Source organism: Telopea speciosissima, chromosome 1 (genome assembly GCF_018873765.1).
Source record: "Telopea speciosissima isolate NSW1024214 ecotype Mountain lineage chromosome 1, Tspe_v1, whole genome shotgun sequence".
NCBI lineage: Eukaryota > Viridiplantae > Streptophyta > Magnoliopsida > Proteales > Proteaceae > Telopea > Telopea speciosissima.
The window spans coordinates 20,293,076-20,309,736 of record NC_057916.1 but is presented as its reverse complement, the minus strand read 5'-3'; positions in this window follow the sequence as shown (position 1 = coordinate 20,309,736).

The following is a 16,661-nucleotide window of genomic DNA, read 5'->3' as shown; positions in this document are numbered from 1 at the left end:
TCCGATTATATTCGAACGGATTCGGATAATATCCTATCGATTTTTGGACAGATTCGGATAATTTTCGGATAGTGATTTTTTAAATACCGGTTCTCCTAAATGGATATGAATACGGATCAAATCGACTATCCGTTGACATATTTACCGTTTTTATGATAAGAGTTAGGGTTGAGACTTCAGAGTTCAGTAAGTACCCTTTCTTCTACTCTTCTTAGTCTTTTATTCTTTTACGTTTTTTACTTTTATTTTTTAATAGATATGTAATTCCATGTATCACATTGCATAAAACAATATATATAAACCAATAGCAAATCTAGAAAAAGAATCACATTATCTTAGCTTATAAATTTATAAAAATAAGATAACAAAATCCAATACGGTAACTTAAAAGAATAGACAAACACAGAGTTATATTTCAGATATTTTATTACCGTCGGACTGCTAAACGAATCGGATAATAATCGGTCGGATATGGGGATTATCATATTCGTATCCGATTAGTTTCGGACGGATTCGAATTTTCCTAAACGGATTCAAACTCGGATCGAATACGAATTTACGAATATCCATTTACATCCTTGGATACTGATGTCTGTTTGTGTCCTGTTGTCATCATTGCCAGGGGTGACAAAATTCAATATCTATACTATGTTTTAAATAATGATAATGCCCTCCCTCACTTTCCCAAGATTCTATCAACCGTACCTTAATTGTTAAAAAATGCCATTCAGTGATGATGTGGTATGTACCAAATTTTTAAAACCCCAAAATACCCTTAATATAACTCTATTCCAATTTTACCCTCCCCTACTTTCCCTTTGCGTTCTTCTTCCTTTTTCTTTTCTTTGCTTCTTCTTCTTCTTCTTCTTCTTCTGCCAGCACCACCATCACCGCCACCCCTGCCGTGTTGGATCCATCACCAAATACCATCTCTGTCATCACCATTTGCACCGTCGTAAGCCACTGATGCCTCGAATCAATCATCAGCTTCATCACAGGGCATCATCCTCCCGGTCGTGTCCATCTCGCTGTTTCTCCGCCTCGTGTCGACCCCAGGTATGCGATTCTTAGCTTCGTCTCGCATTCCTTCCCCATCGCCACTCCTCCTATCCACCGCAATACTGGTGCCATTAATTGCAGACAGTTCCACCACCCACATTAAATTTGACATCTAAGTCTTCCTCATCCTCCACTTAATCAACAAAGCACCGAATTCAACCATGCCTGTTAAATCTCCCATCTCCATTTTGTCTTTTCTTCTCTAGTGTTCCACCCTCCTCGTTTCTTCTCTCTTCATTTGTTCTACTCATTTCATTTCGTCTACTTTATTCTTCCTTCTTTTGATTTGTTCAGTTGTTTGTCTTTTTTTCTCTAATGTTCCACCCACCCAGTTTCTTATCTCTCTTCATTTATTCTACACTAAATGAAGAGAGAGAAGAAAAACTGTTCTTCTCCGAACGCGGCAGAGAGATCGAACCCATTGAACTAAATCCAACAGCTCCAGTAGCCATTAACAGTAGTAGCAGAAAAGAGCGGGAAGAAACGCAGAATCCCTTCTAGGGAAACATCTCTAGTTGGGTTTTGTTGCTGCTGGATTTTCCTCATCCAACGATAGTTATTGATGTTAAAAGAATTGTTCTCTGAGCTGAATGCCAGAAATTGAAGTTCGGACGAACAAGCATTCGCCATTTTTTACAGTTCCAGTAAAACGTTAGAGCTGGGAAGTGATGCCCATAAACAGTGCCTTAGATCTTCATAACCAAAGGTAGTTACTGCAATTCCTGGTAGTTAAAAACGTTGTAATTGGCCTGAAACAGGCAAGTATTAACCTAAAATCGATTAAAATGACCTTGAATTACTGGGTCGGATTGACTAGATTCAGAATCGATGGTCATTCCGATTCAAATCGTTTGATTCAACTAATCCATTCCTAAGTTACCCACTTAGCCAACAGGGGAAAAATAGAGTGAAGACAGAAATATATTTGGCATATGTTTCGCAGAAAGGGTTTCGGCGGTGGTGATGATGGTGCTGGCGGTGGAAGAGGATAGGAGGCGGCGGGGGTGGCGATGATGGTGGTGCTGGCGTAGGAGAAAGAAGAAGAAGAAGCAAAGAGGCCGGAAGAAGCTGCAAAAGGGAAAGTAGAGGAGGGTAAATTTGGAATAGAGTTATATTAAGGGTATTTTGGGGATTTAGAAATTCTGTACATGCTACATCATTACTTTTAATGGCGTTTTTCAACGGTTAGGGTACGGTTGATAGAATCTTAAGAAAGTAAGAGAGGACATTATCATTATTTAAAACTTAAGGGTTGGATTGATATTATGGATACTTAGAGAGGGAGATGATATTTTCCCTAAAGATTATGTTATGCTGATGTTCTGGTGTCATCTCCTCCTGAAATCATCTGCTCCTAGCTGTTCTTCTAGCATCTCCAATGTGAAGAAAATGACCAAGTTTTCCCTGCATAGAGATGGAGAGAGAACGAGAGAATGTTAGTTTCTTTCCTCTTGAGCGGGAAAGTATTGAAAGACAGGATTCACTTGCATGTTACATAAAGGACAAGTAAGTAATTACATGCGTGGGTAAGTTTTCCATTCTGAAAATGACAAAAATACTATTATTTGGCCTCCTTAATATAAATTTGTCACAAAATAAAATTTGTGCTGAAAATAACTTCTAAAAAACTCATTATCCTGTACAAAAAACCTCTTCTAACTACTCAGACTACTTAATAAACCTTACTTAATGACGTAAGAGTTTTAAAAATAGACAGAGACTCTAAAATGTACCCCATGTGGACCCCCATTAAGTTGAAAACCCAAATTTGGCATTTGGCAAGCAACAAGTATGCTTCGATGAAGTGAAATTGACTATTTTAACCTCAAAACAACCACACAATGACCCAAAAAAAATAAAAAATGAGAGTACTACAAATTAGGTTACAACACTTTTGTTTGACCTTAACGGACTGAGCCCAAATAGGGAGTTGAGATACTTGGCCCTGAGGGCGGGTCAGGGTCTGGAATTTTCAAACCTGACTCAGGGCCGAGACTGATCTGGGTTGAGGTCTCGGGCTGAGCTCGGTCCGGCCCATCCTGACCCTGTCTTCTTCTTCTTCTTCTTCTTCCCAATTTGACCAGTCCATGCATCTCCCTTCCCCCCACCCCTACCAAATCAGGTCCAATCAAGGTCAGCCCATCCCGGCCTTGAGGGTGTGTCAAGGTTGAATTTTTCCGGCCCTGAGTCAGGGCCTGGTCAGGCTTGGGCCCAGCAAAGGGGACTCAAAGTTGGGCTGGGATTTTAAAAGGCCCGGCCCAACCCAATCCTGTTGCAGGCCTAGTGGGTAGTGTGAAATTTTGCTTACACCCTTATTACACACTTCCAACACGAGATGCAGAGCCATAATTACAAAATACAAAATTACCTTTTTAGTCCTCACCTTCATCAATAATGTGCTTGTCAAAGAGGATAGTGAAGGTATTGAAAAATAGGTTACAATGGTTTTGTAACCTACCTAGATTACAACTAGGCAAACCCATTATGGATTATGATTTTACATATCCTTTGTGTCAAGCTGTGATATGTGAATGATTTTTCTCCCCTCTGGTCCCATCTATGTCATAGATGGAAATGCATACTTTCTCGTTGGAAGAAAATTTTACTTGTTTAAAACTGCATATAGAAACGAACCCTGCTTTTAACCTCTACATGTCAAAACAATCTATGTAAAAATCAGGCCAATTAAATTAATTAATACTATTGGTTGAAACTTGAACCAGAAACAACATAACCGAATTCTTTCCAACTCAATTTTAAAGTTCAAAACTAGAATCAAGCTAGTAAAAAGAATCGGATCAATCCAACTTTAATCCAAAAATCGTCAAGTCCAATAGACAAGTCTAATTTTTCAATGTCAAACTTATTATGTTCATTACGACTTAGCAATGGAATATTACTTTTTTGATGATGATGATGCTAGAATGCATCGCATTAAGACAAGTTTACGTGTGTGCTAAAGTTGTCATGATGTTTATCACTTTATTTCTTCCAAGTAGTAATGCACGAAAATAAACATTTCGATTTGTGTGGGGAATAATATCTATTTTGTATACTAATTGCAATTTTTTTTTAATGTCTTTTGCTTACCTTGAAGACTGCTTATCATATAGATTTATGTGGCAACTTTAATACCTTAGCCGCAATTATGTAAATACAACAATAAATATCACATAAATTATTTAATATGGTGTAATTAACTAACATACATAGAGAGTGGACCTTGGCGCAACAATAAGGTTGCTCCATTGTGACCATGTGGTCACGGGTTCGAGTCTCTAGAAATAGCCTCTCCATGAAAGCGAGGGTGAGACTGCATACATTATGACCTTGCCCAAACCCCGCAGTGACAAGAACCTCGTGCACTGGATACATCCTTTTTTGTTTAACTAGTATACACAATATGGTGACATTTTGAATCACCACGAATTCCGATAAAGCATCACAATAATGTGTTATGACAATTCCCTTCATTGAACTATAAGGCATAAATATGATGACTTTTCACATGATATATATTTTTTTTGGTAGATAACAGGGCTATTCATTCACGCGCGCCCAACGCAAACAGAAAAATAGGATACATATAAAGATACTGAAAAAAGATAAATAGCATGACCAACAGAAGTTTTGGGTATACAGAACCCAAACCGATGGAGTGGAAAGCCACCCGATCTCGCATGCTACAGACTGAGTCATCCGGAAAAGGGGATGGGTGAAAGCCATTGCCCCAGATAAAGTGTTGTCAACACAACAACTGTTACGCACATGCACTTTCGTGCCAATACAAAGGACCCCATAAGTGCCGAAAAGATCAGCACGATCATGCCCATGCGAGCCGGCACGCTGCCTCGCCGAGAGGAGCTTCGGTGAACGATGACAAGGCCACAAGATCTGAACGGCAAGAGGGGTAACGGAGTCGGCCATTTCCATGGAGACACCAATGCCAGAACTGGCGTAACCTGCAAAAAAGAAAACGAAGATCGAAACCTGTATTTGGAACACAACAAAAGAGGTTGAATGCCGGTAATGGCAAAGAAACCCAACAATCCTCACAAAAACAGGGGGCTTCAAAGGGGTAAGGGTACAGCTGCCAGCAGCGACAGTGGGCATGAACCCCTGCTGTACCATTGCCTTCTCCTTTTGCTCGCGGGTCTGAGACTTTGAGATCTCACAGATCAACATCGCCCACAGAGTAGGCCCACCATTCATCAACACCCCACAAGAGACCAGATCAAGCAGTCCATTTCCTTCTTTAAACTTAGCCTTGCAGGACTAAGCCATCCCCATCACCAAAAGGAAGGTTGTTTGCCAACAACAACAAGAAACCCCAATAAACCTCAAAACGGAAATGAAGAGCCTCAAGTGTAGATGGAGGGAGATGGTAGCCAAAGTGGGAAGAGGGCGACAATGGTGGGTAAGGAACGGTGCACTAAATCGAAGGTTTGGGGACAACAAAACTAAAGTAATACCAAAATTAGTTACGAGATCTACAGAGCATGACTAAGAAAGAAGAAGATCGAGAAAACTACAGGGAAGGAAAGAGAGGGGATGAGGAAGAGAGGGGAAAGAGGGAAGCACGCCACTGGGGCGGAAGCGAACACGCCACTGCGGCGGCGAGATTTCACGCCATAGAGGCGGAAGGGTTACATCTTGGCTTGGCAACCATGAACGGGAGGCGGCAGGGAGGGGTTGCAGATGCAAAGCGATGGACCTAGGGTTTTTCAATTTCAAGATATTTCACCAAACAAAAAAAGAAGGAAGTTTTTTTTTCACATGATATTAGTAATTCATAACAAGTGTGACATCTAACACAAGAAAATACATAAAAACCATTTATTATGTTTTAAAACATTACCAAACAATTAAATTACCAAAAGGCACCTTTTACACCCAAATAGCAGTATTTTATATGGTCAAATAATACTTTATGTAGTCAAACAACATTTTATATGATCGCGTGCAGTGCTATATTTAATTTAGGAAAAATTTCACGGACACCTCTTAAAAGTATCCAATATCTCAGAAACTTACCATACTTGATCAAAATGTCACAGACACCCCTTATTTTTATGAATTTATTTCAATTTAGTGTATTCCGTTAGTCTCTGCAGTTAAGTGTCTGTTAACTCTTTTTAAATAGCGAAATTACCCTTATTATAGTGAAATCCCTATAATACCTTTAATGATGAATTAATGATGTTAAAAGTTAATTTTTCAGAAAAGACAATTTTGCCCTTGGTTTTAATCAATACTTTTTTTTTATTCCTTTTTTCTCCCCTTCCTCTTCTCCTTCTTCTCCTGCTGCTGTTTCTTCCGCCGCCGCCACCACCACCACCACTCCCTCGAGCAGGTTTTTTGTGTTGTGGCTTCCAGTTCCAGTGCAAAAAAAATAACGGAATGGACACAGTCGCAATTTTCCTTTTTTTTTTCCCAGTGCATAAAAAATATCCAACCCATCTTCCCCAAACCTCTGCAATTTTTCTTTTTTTTTCAAACCCTAAACGATTTTTAGAGGAAGAACAGAAAAATCCTCCATTATCCCAAATCTGTGGTCATGATCATCATCATCTAGTCCAAGGAAATCAAAAGGACTAATCCCATCAAGCTCTCGCACAATACTGCCTTCACAATGAGGGCAAACTGCATCTTGCCGTCGAAGTTGCACAGGCTGCCTGCTCGACATTTTCCCCTCTCACTGTGACAGGCCGCCGTCGAAGTTGCACATCTGTGACACCAATGTGTGTTCCCACTGCTCGACATTTTCCCCTCTCACTCCAGTTGGATCTCTCAAACAAAACCCCTAATCAGATGCTCCAATTCCTTACTATTCTTACAAATCCTCTCAAAAGCTACCAATACAACAAAAAAACAAGGTTTGGCTCCACAGGCTTGGGTTGCTGCCGGGGTGGTTGTGGCCATTTGTTGTCGCTCCTGCTGCTGCTGTGGTTGCAGAGAGAAAGACCCAGAGGGGTAGGGGTTAGGGTTAGGGTTTTTTATAAAAGCCATTGCCGCCATTTTCAAATTTCCATTCTGATTTTTAGTTTTCTCGTGTGTATCAATTGCTTGAGTCAAAGATGAGTCTGTTTGCCTCCAATTTTATAGATAAAATGAGATAGATGGACAATTCACCTTGCGAATTAAGAGAAATTTAATTTTGTTGTCATGCCTCTGGTTTCCGTGGAAGTTAATGATATATACACGATAATCCTCAAATTCTTCTAGCAATTTGGAGCTGTAACCAAAACAAGTTATTAAGCTACAAGTGCAATTCAAGTAACCCACAGATCAAGAGAAATTTCAGTATTTGCAATTAATTAGGCTGAAATCTCTATTATGTTTTATCATTTCTCCCTACAAAATGACTTGCAGAATGAGTCTCTTGAATCAGATTCAACTTCGATTCACTAATCTTTTTGAGAGCTGTATAGTTTCAAACTGTCAATAGTTGTCCTTAATTTGACTTTCCTGCTGCTCCTTGATTCTCTGTTGTCCCCTGTGGAAACAAGTAGTTATGCCACCCAGAGAAATATTATTAGCTTCAACAGAATTTCTAACCAGAAGGTGGGCAGGAAACCCCATCGACGACTGTTGGAGATGTAACCCAAACTGGGCAGCCAACCGGCAACGCTTAGCCGATTGTGGGATCGGATTTGGAGCTGGGGGCACTGGGTGGAAAGGGGATTTGGCTCCTGTCCTGCCGTGGCTGGAGCTGGAGCGTCCAGCACCCATCTAAGATTTTGCCACCTGGACAGGAGACCATCCAACGGCTAATTTATGGGTTTCCTTATTTTAACCCATTTGTATCCTTCGTCCTCTCTCACCCGATTCTATGACGAATCCGACCCATTTCCTTTTTGAAATTTGAAACCTAAAAACGAAACCCAGATTTGTTTAACCCCTTTCGTCTTCCCACCTTTCTTTCTTCCCCCCTTTCTAAGCCTGGCAGCGGCGACACCTCATCTCGTTGCGACAAACTCTATTCTAGAGCGACAAAGGGGAGCTCCACTGGTTGAGCGACGAACGGCAGCGAGCGACGAACGGCGACTTCCATGTTCTTCTTCAATGTTCTGTTCCATTGCGATCTTTAAGGACTCTTTGGTGGGTATTGCCGCTCTGATGCGAGTTGTAAGCACAGCGACTGCCACTCTCTGCATCCACTTTCGTTGTTGTCGTCTTCACCACCTCCTTCCTCGCGCGCCTTGGAGCCATTCTTTCTCTTTTAGAAATCAAACAATCGCTTATGAAATGGGAAAAACAGATCCCAATTTTCGCTTTTGAATTGAAGGAAAACAAAATCAGAGTAGAGATGGAGTTGGGGATTTGAACAAGTGGTTCATGGTTGAAGCCAAGTTCCCGTTGTTATCTGCCACTGGGCTCATCGTGGTTGCTTGAATCGACGTGGGGTATACTCAAAAGAACAAATTCCTGAAGCCAAAAGCCAAGCGATGAAGCTGAACTAGTAAGCTAAAATGAGAAACAGAAGAGAGAAGAGGTTTAAGAGAAGCTACCCAACTGCAAGTTCAAGAGAGAGAGAGAGAGGGGTGCGTTGATGTGGGGTGATCAGAGGTTTGCTGTCACTACTGGTATTACACAAGAATTGCTTAGACAAGTAGTTGGGTGGTCGGAGGTTGCAGCGGTCGTGGGGCGGTCGTGTGCACAGCGGAGCGGTGATTGAAGAAGAAGAAAAAGAGAAAGAACCTGTGCAGTTTTTGTTGTTTCGGGTCGGGTTTGTAGGGCGAAAGAGAGGAAGATGGGAGCCAAATGGATTAAAATGAGTATTATTAATTAAGGCCGTTGGATGCTACTAAGGCCAGGTGGAGAGATCTCAAGGGGGTGATGGATGCTCCGGCTCCCGCCATTGCAGGACAGGAGCCAAATCCGTGGAAAGGGCAGTCAGATCTATGTAGTCACAGATTCGTCGGAGGAAGAGGCGAAACTAGGGATGGTTGCCACTTCCCTTCATCTCGGCTGGAGCAGGTGATGGTCGTCGGAGCCGCAGCCATAGAGGGAAGAAGATGAAATGACAGTTTTGTCCTTTTATTTAAATAACTAAGGGGTAAAATGGATATTTCTCCTTTGGGTACTAACTGTGCTTAACGTTTGGGGTGTCTGTGACATTTTGACCAAGTATGGTAAGTTTCTGAGATATTGGATACTTTTAGGGGATGTTCGTGAAATTTTTTTAATTTATTATCTTTTAGGAGAAAGGTTTCGTACACAATCGTGTAAACTATATACGAAACCTTTTCCCTTAATTTAATACCCGTAATATTCTTAAAGAAAGTATTTTTTCCTATTTACCCCCATTTTATGACAATTTTACCCCACTAAACCTCTTCTTTCTGTTTAGCAGTTACCTCACCAATGACTCCAAGTCTTCAACCCCTTTTTTTTTAGAACAAAACCAAACCCCTGAAACCCTCTTCTTCTCCAAAACATATCTCTCCACACCCCCTTTTTCTTTTTTTGGGTCTCCTAAATCTCTCTCCTCTCATGGCTTCACTCTCCCTTTCCTATCCATCTATCTCTTTATTTTGCAACCTTAAGAAAATAGAATCCTAATACCAAGAAAAACTTAATTAAAAAAAAAAAAAAAAAAACGAAGAAGATGGGAGTTGCAGAAAATCTTGTTAAGAGAAATTGATTTACCAAGAAACTTGATCAAATTCTAGATAAATCACATCATGTGTAATTAAAATCCTTTTTTTCTAATGCATTCACTACTATATGTCGTCTGGGTTGAGTTGGAACTTCATCTGTTCATACAGTTCGATGTGAGCGTCAGCATGTGGCTTCTCTTGTATTGCCTCCATTTCATTTGTGTAGAGAGAGTCTTGACTATCTGATGTTGTGTGTGCGTAGGTGTGATTTTGCTGGGTCATCGCCATTTATTTGTGAGAGACCCCACAAATATAGAAACAGAGCTTGATTATTTATTTATTTATTTTTTACTTTCTCTGTCTGTGTATTGTGTAAGAATGAAGGAATTTTAGGTCAGTAATGGTGAAAATGATCTTCTTCTAATGTCGGGATGTGTTATCTGTATATTTGTAGGTATATAATAAATGGGATTGGAGAATTTGCGGCGTCGGAGTCGGTGACCGAGGCTGGCTGTGGGCACCGTAATCATAGAGGACAAACAGTAAACAGAGGAGAACAGTCGTTTTTACTCAATCTGTACAATATTATCTGGGGATATAATGGGGAAAGGTTTCGTACACGGTTTACACCGCGTACGAAACCTTTCTCGTATGTTTTAAAAAATTAAATGTTTATGGGCTATTGTATCAGCATAAAGTTTAACATGATTTAAAAATTACAATCGTTTGCTGCGTGCAGTTATGATCGCTTCATCCCCTGAAATAAAAAAAATCACTCCCCACGTGAAATGTTTGCTTCATCCCTTGAAATAAAAAAATCACACCCCATTGATGCAAGGTTTTAGTGCATAGTATCAGAACGGGTATCAGCAACATGCAAAATCGATACGATATTGATACAGTATCGGCCTTGATCGATTGTATCGGATAAAATTATCCTTAAAATTCCTTAAAAAATGAGTTTTCTGACCATTTTACCTCTTGTCCATATCATGCTATCGATACAGTATCGATATGGTATCGATATCTATGACTTGCAAAATTGATACGTATCACCTAATACGAGCGATATGATACCAATACTTAGAACCATGCATTGATGTTCTTGCTTATGCTTTCACTTGCCCTGCTCTTATGCAAGGGCCATGTAACCTGACAATGAGCTTCTGCCCTCTTTACAATAGGACTTACATGAGGAATCAGGGAAGGAGTATTACCCCTTGCTCTTGTGCAAGGGCCACGTAACCTCACAATGATCTTCTACCCTTTTTAAAATAGGACATAGGATTTACACGAGGAATCAGGGAAGGAGTATTAATTAATTCCTTCACCCCTTACCTCTTAAAAAGCCTTAACCACTTATAAAAGAAAACAGGGACGAACTGGAAGGGGTCCTCCTCACATTCTAGGGTATATTTATTTATTCCATTTTTTGTCCGCTCTATTTTCTCAAATTCTTTTAATAAAGGAGGGTAGACCCTACCCGGGCAATATATGCGGACAAGAATTGAGTAGTCATTTCCGCTCCTCTTTATCAGAAGAACTTAGAGAAATGGTCCTGCCAGATAAAGGTCCCAGGGAAGGGGCCAATACTTCCACCGACTAAAAATGAAAAGAAACAATGTAAAAAAGTCGAGAGCATAATAAATGTTAGATAATTCTTACCAAAAATAAATAAATGTTAGTTAATGTTTTGCCTTGTATTCATTGATCTCCTCAATAGATTACAGAGAGGTGTTGAATCCTAAAAGGAAAGAAGACATTGAATGTGAACAGATATCAATATATATCGAACCCTGGTCCCTATATGAATAATGAATTAAGGATCAAATTGCACAACCATATGGGGTTGTATGGTTGAAATTTCTGCACATGGAAAAGGATGGCCTGATCAGGAATTGAAAATGGACATCAAATTTTTTTTTTGATAGACTTTCATGGTTCTTTCCTCAAAAGATTTCCATGGATCAATATCGAACCCTGCTCTTATATGAATCTGCTTTCAGACGTGTTTTATGTCATCCATCTGTGGTGTTGACTTTTAGTAACATATCAGTGTGTTTGAGTTTTCCAGTGATGGACGACATTGTTACCATGATGAATTGGAATAGGTTCTTTTGGCACCTTCACTCTTTTAAGACAATAAAGTTAAATCTCAATCATAGTTATCAAGGTGTTAAGGCGATCATGGTGTTTTAGAGGGTAAAAAAACAAAGCAACACCACCATGATAGCAAAGTGCCCACCATGACGCCCAAGGTGTCCAAGGCAACCAAGGAGTCTGGAGCGATGCCTTGGTGACACCTTGATAACTATGATCTTAATGGTACTCTTCTTTTGTATCAGAATGTGGAGCCAAGGACCCTGTTATGAGTATAAATCTCATTTTCCTTAAATCCCACCATAAAGAAGTTATGGGAGTTAGAACTACCACCGGTGGTTAAATGCTAATATAAATCTCACTTTCCTTAAATCCCACCATAAAGGAGCTATGGGAGTTACAACTTCCACCGGTTGTTAAATGCTCATATAGTATGTAGTATTAATCCAAAATCAAGGAGTGGGAAACTACATGTAATTGACAAGGTGACCCAGGCTAGGGTATGGGCACCTCCAACAGTAACCCTAAAGGAAAAGCTGTAAGCACAACAATCAAAATCATTCAACACATGACACATGTCCTCCTTGTGAGTAGGGATGGGCATGGCGGATAGAGCCATGTGAATACCCAACATGTTGACCCACAAACTGTCTAATCCCCACTTTCCCCAATGCTAGCCTGTTAAACAGAAACCATCGTATTCCGGCCAATTGTCGGTTGTGGCGTTGTTGGAGAGCCAGTTGTGGGTGGTGGATTCTTTGAGCAGAACCGGCATGAGCCCAGACGCCTGCCAATTATGGTGTTCGATATGGATCCTCTCAACAGTGAAGGGGTCGACCACTAAGGTACCCTTGTGGTCGGCAGATGATGCGAAATCCAGTACGAATGATGGTGAAGTCCAGTTTCTAGACTCGTGGAGCTTCCGTTTGACCATAGAATCCTCTTCTTATGGCTTTTTTTAATTATTTTTTTATGATTTTTCTAGGTCTTTTCTTGAGGCATTTTCATAATATTTGTTGTATCTCATTTATACACGAATTTTTATCATATTTTGTTATGATTTTGTCATGATCAATGGTTTTTTAGATTTTATTTGACTATCTTTGATAGCTTAGAGCTTTTCTTTGATTTTCCATTAAAATTAGGTTTTTGCATCATTCGTGGCATATCTATAAAAATGTAATACTTTGTTTTTACACTTTACCTTATATACATTATAGGTCTGTAAACGGATTGGATTCGGCTTGGATATAGATCAGATGTGATCAGATCTAGATATTTCCAGACCGAATACGGGTAACTCTAAACGGATTAGGATGGATGCGGATCGAATTCGGATTTTCGATCATCCATTTACATCTCCACCTTGTGTAACCTGGACCTTCCTCCTCCTAGCGGATACAATTCACTCTCAATCCATATCTCTTAGATCAAGATTCTTTTTTCCTCATATTTTAGAAGCTGTTGAATCTTCAAAAACCCTCAAGATCATTATTTACTTAATTTTTTATTATTAAGTATTCGGATTTTTCCAAACGGATTTTTATTGGAGAATTCGGATTTTTTTTCTGGATATCTCAAAATGAATACGAATGTCCCAAAACGGATACAGATGCAGATCGACTTCGAATTTTCAGTTATCAATTTATAGCCCCTACTTAAAGTCACCTGCTTCTTGTAAGTGATTCTAAACCCTAATTTTTACTTTTATATGTTTTTATTATTTCATATTTATTTGGTTTAATTTTAACCAAGCAATAGGAAGTTTGGGACCTTTATCTGCTCCATTTTCCTGGGCAGGTCCATTTCCCGAAGTTCCTCTAATAGAGGGGGCAAAAATGATCACCTTACCCCTGCCCGAACACACTGTCCGGTTGGGGTACACCCCCCCTCTATTAGAGGAACTTGGGGAAATGGAACGGGTAGAAAATGAAACAGATAAAAATACATGAAGACTGATTTTTAACCGGACGGACTAGGGTGCCTAACACCTTCTCTGGACCGTAATGTGACTCACACATGAATTGATGGTGTGACCAATCTCCATTGGAACCATCATGAAGTCAGTTGTATGTTTTGTGGGTTGTAAACCTTAATATCTAGATGGTGACTCTCTATTTGTTCCAGTTCTCTTTCCAATGAGACGAAGATGGTTTTTCTAAGAACTCGGAAATCATCTTCTTTGAAAGCGATTTTTCACAGTTCTCACAAATAGGCACATAGCAGTTTCCTAACATCCTCCTATCCAACTTAATGTAGGGACCAACTATTAAATCTTGGGTGTAAATTTCTTGTACTTATTTCTCTAGGTAATCTATTGTTGACATCTTCTTCTCATCTTTTATGGCTGTAATGGAATACTATATTTTAGATTATTTGGTAGCCAGCTCTGTCACAGATCTATTTGCATCGGCCTTGCTCGGTAGTTGTGAGCTCTGTTTCTTTTTCTTTTGTTTTTTTCGGTGCAATGCAAAGGTCCATCGGCCATCAACCTCAACAGGATCCCAAAAGGAGGCAATGAGGAGACCCACAAGAGATCAAACATGGTACCCAAATGTTTCTTTTGAATGCCCTGTCTTGTGCTCGTCTTTTGTTTGTGTGCTCTGCCATTTGTTTAAGGCCTTCCTTTTCTTGATAAATTCTTCACGCATCCACAAAAAAATGTTGACCTTGACTGAACAAGGAAGGGGTTTTTTTTTTAATAGGTATTGAACAATGAATCAAGGATTAATGGAGGATCTTTCTGTCAAGTTGTACAGCCATATAGGGTTGTATGGTTGAAATTTCTGCCACATAGAAAGTGGATGGTCTGTCTTGCAATTGTACATTGGAGCACTGCCTGTGGACACACTCATGGAGCAAAATTTGAAATTATCAAATGAGGAAGACGTGATCTGTCTTCCTATCGTCGTCTGGTTGACCGCCTCATATACCTGACAGTTATCCATCGGGTATAGTCCATACGATCAATATTTTGAGTCAATTCATGCACCAACCATGGCAGCCCCACCTTGATGCTGCTCATCGTCTATTACGGTATCTCAAAACGACCCTTGGACAAGGTCTCCATTTTAGTGCTGACAATACACTTGATCTCAAGGTCTACTGTGATTCAGATTGGGCCAGTTGTCCCATGACTCGTCGATCTATTACTGGCTTTGTGTATTATTGGGCTTCAGTCTTATTTCTTGGAAGACCAAGAACCAACACACCATCTCTCGCTCATCCGTCAAAGCCGAGTATCGAGCCATGGCTATTGCAACTTGTGAATTAATCTGGCTCACATATTTATTGCGCGATATTGATCTCTCCAGTTTCACTGTATTGTGCTGCTCTCCACATCGCAGCCAACCCTGTCTTTCATGAACGAACCAAGCACATTGAGATCGATTGCCACATAGTTTGTGAACGACAACAACAGGGCCTCATTGCTCCCACAAAGATTGCCTCCCGCTCTCAGCTGGCTAACATTTTTACATAGGCACTTGGCAATGAACAGTTCAAATTTCTGCTTTTGAAGTTGGGCGTTCGAAATCTTCATACTCCAACTTGAGGGGGAATCTTACAATTGTATATGTTTCACCCTTATCTTATTCACCTACCACAGATTTCCTTTATATATACCTTTCATATTTGTAGAAGATTTGATAGGTAAGATATACTATAATTATGTAATTATCTTCCATATCAGTAGGAGATTATGTAGGTAAGATTCTTTGTGTATATATTATCCTATTATACACACAATAAGAGATATACAATTGAATTTGAAATTCAAACTTAACAGCCTAATCAAGAATTGAGAAAAAACACCATAATTTATTTATTTTTGGATAATTAATATTAATTTATTACACAAAGAGACAGATAATTTAAACTCAAAAGTGCTATTTTCTTACTAGGTAAGGGTTTCACCGACACCTACTCCAAGAATGTGGTGTTTTCTTGCAAGAATAATAAGTCTCTAAATCTAAATGGATTCAATATTTACTTTTTCAAGAATGCGTGAAATATCATTGGATTCGTTCTCTTCTTTGCGAACTCGGTATTTATTTATCTCCGACCACGGTTGTTTAGTGCGATAATATTGGGGCTATGTACCATACAGCCAATCTCATGTTTCATTCCCATTACCATTGGAAATAGGTAGATTTCTATTTTGTCCGGGAAATGGTTACGGGTCCATTATGTGACCACGGACGGATCAAATAGCTGATAGCTTAACTAATAAGAGTTCTATCTCGTGTCTGTTTTCTGTTCTTCTGGTTCTCCTCCCAACAGCTTGAGCCTTTTGAGGGCAATATAGAGACACGTCATCCTAGGTTTGTTTGGATTAAAAAAAACGTGTACCAACCCATGTGCACCACGGTTAGAGTGATCATGTGGACAGCTGGAAAGATATACAAAATCAGCTTCGGTTAGAGTGATCACGTGTAAAGTGTTACCCATCTAATTAATGAAATCAAAAGAACACTCTTCACGTACATTTCAACTGCATTAATTCTCGTAGTGTACGTGTACAGTCTGTACAACCCTATCATAATCTCATGACCGACGGCAAGGACTCGATCTCTGCTATTGTTCGCCGGGGTTCATTTCATTTCCACTCAAAGTTGGTAAAGTTTCTTCTACTTTTTCCATCATTCATTCATTTACTCATTTATTCATTCAAGGCCAAGGGCCAAGGGCCAAGGGTGTTCCCTTCCCTTCCCTTCCCTTCCCCAGTTGGATTGGATTAGGTGTTGGTCAAGTCCTTAATTACCTAGCAGTCTAGCTACCCATCTACATATCAGCTATATGTCGGTATAGATTCAGGAGCACCTCCAATTTCTTAATTAATTATGACCCTTTCTTTCCATACAGAGGGGCCGGGACATTAATTAGTGTTGAAAAAGGAGA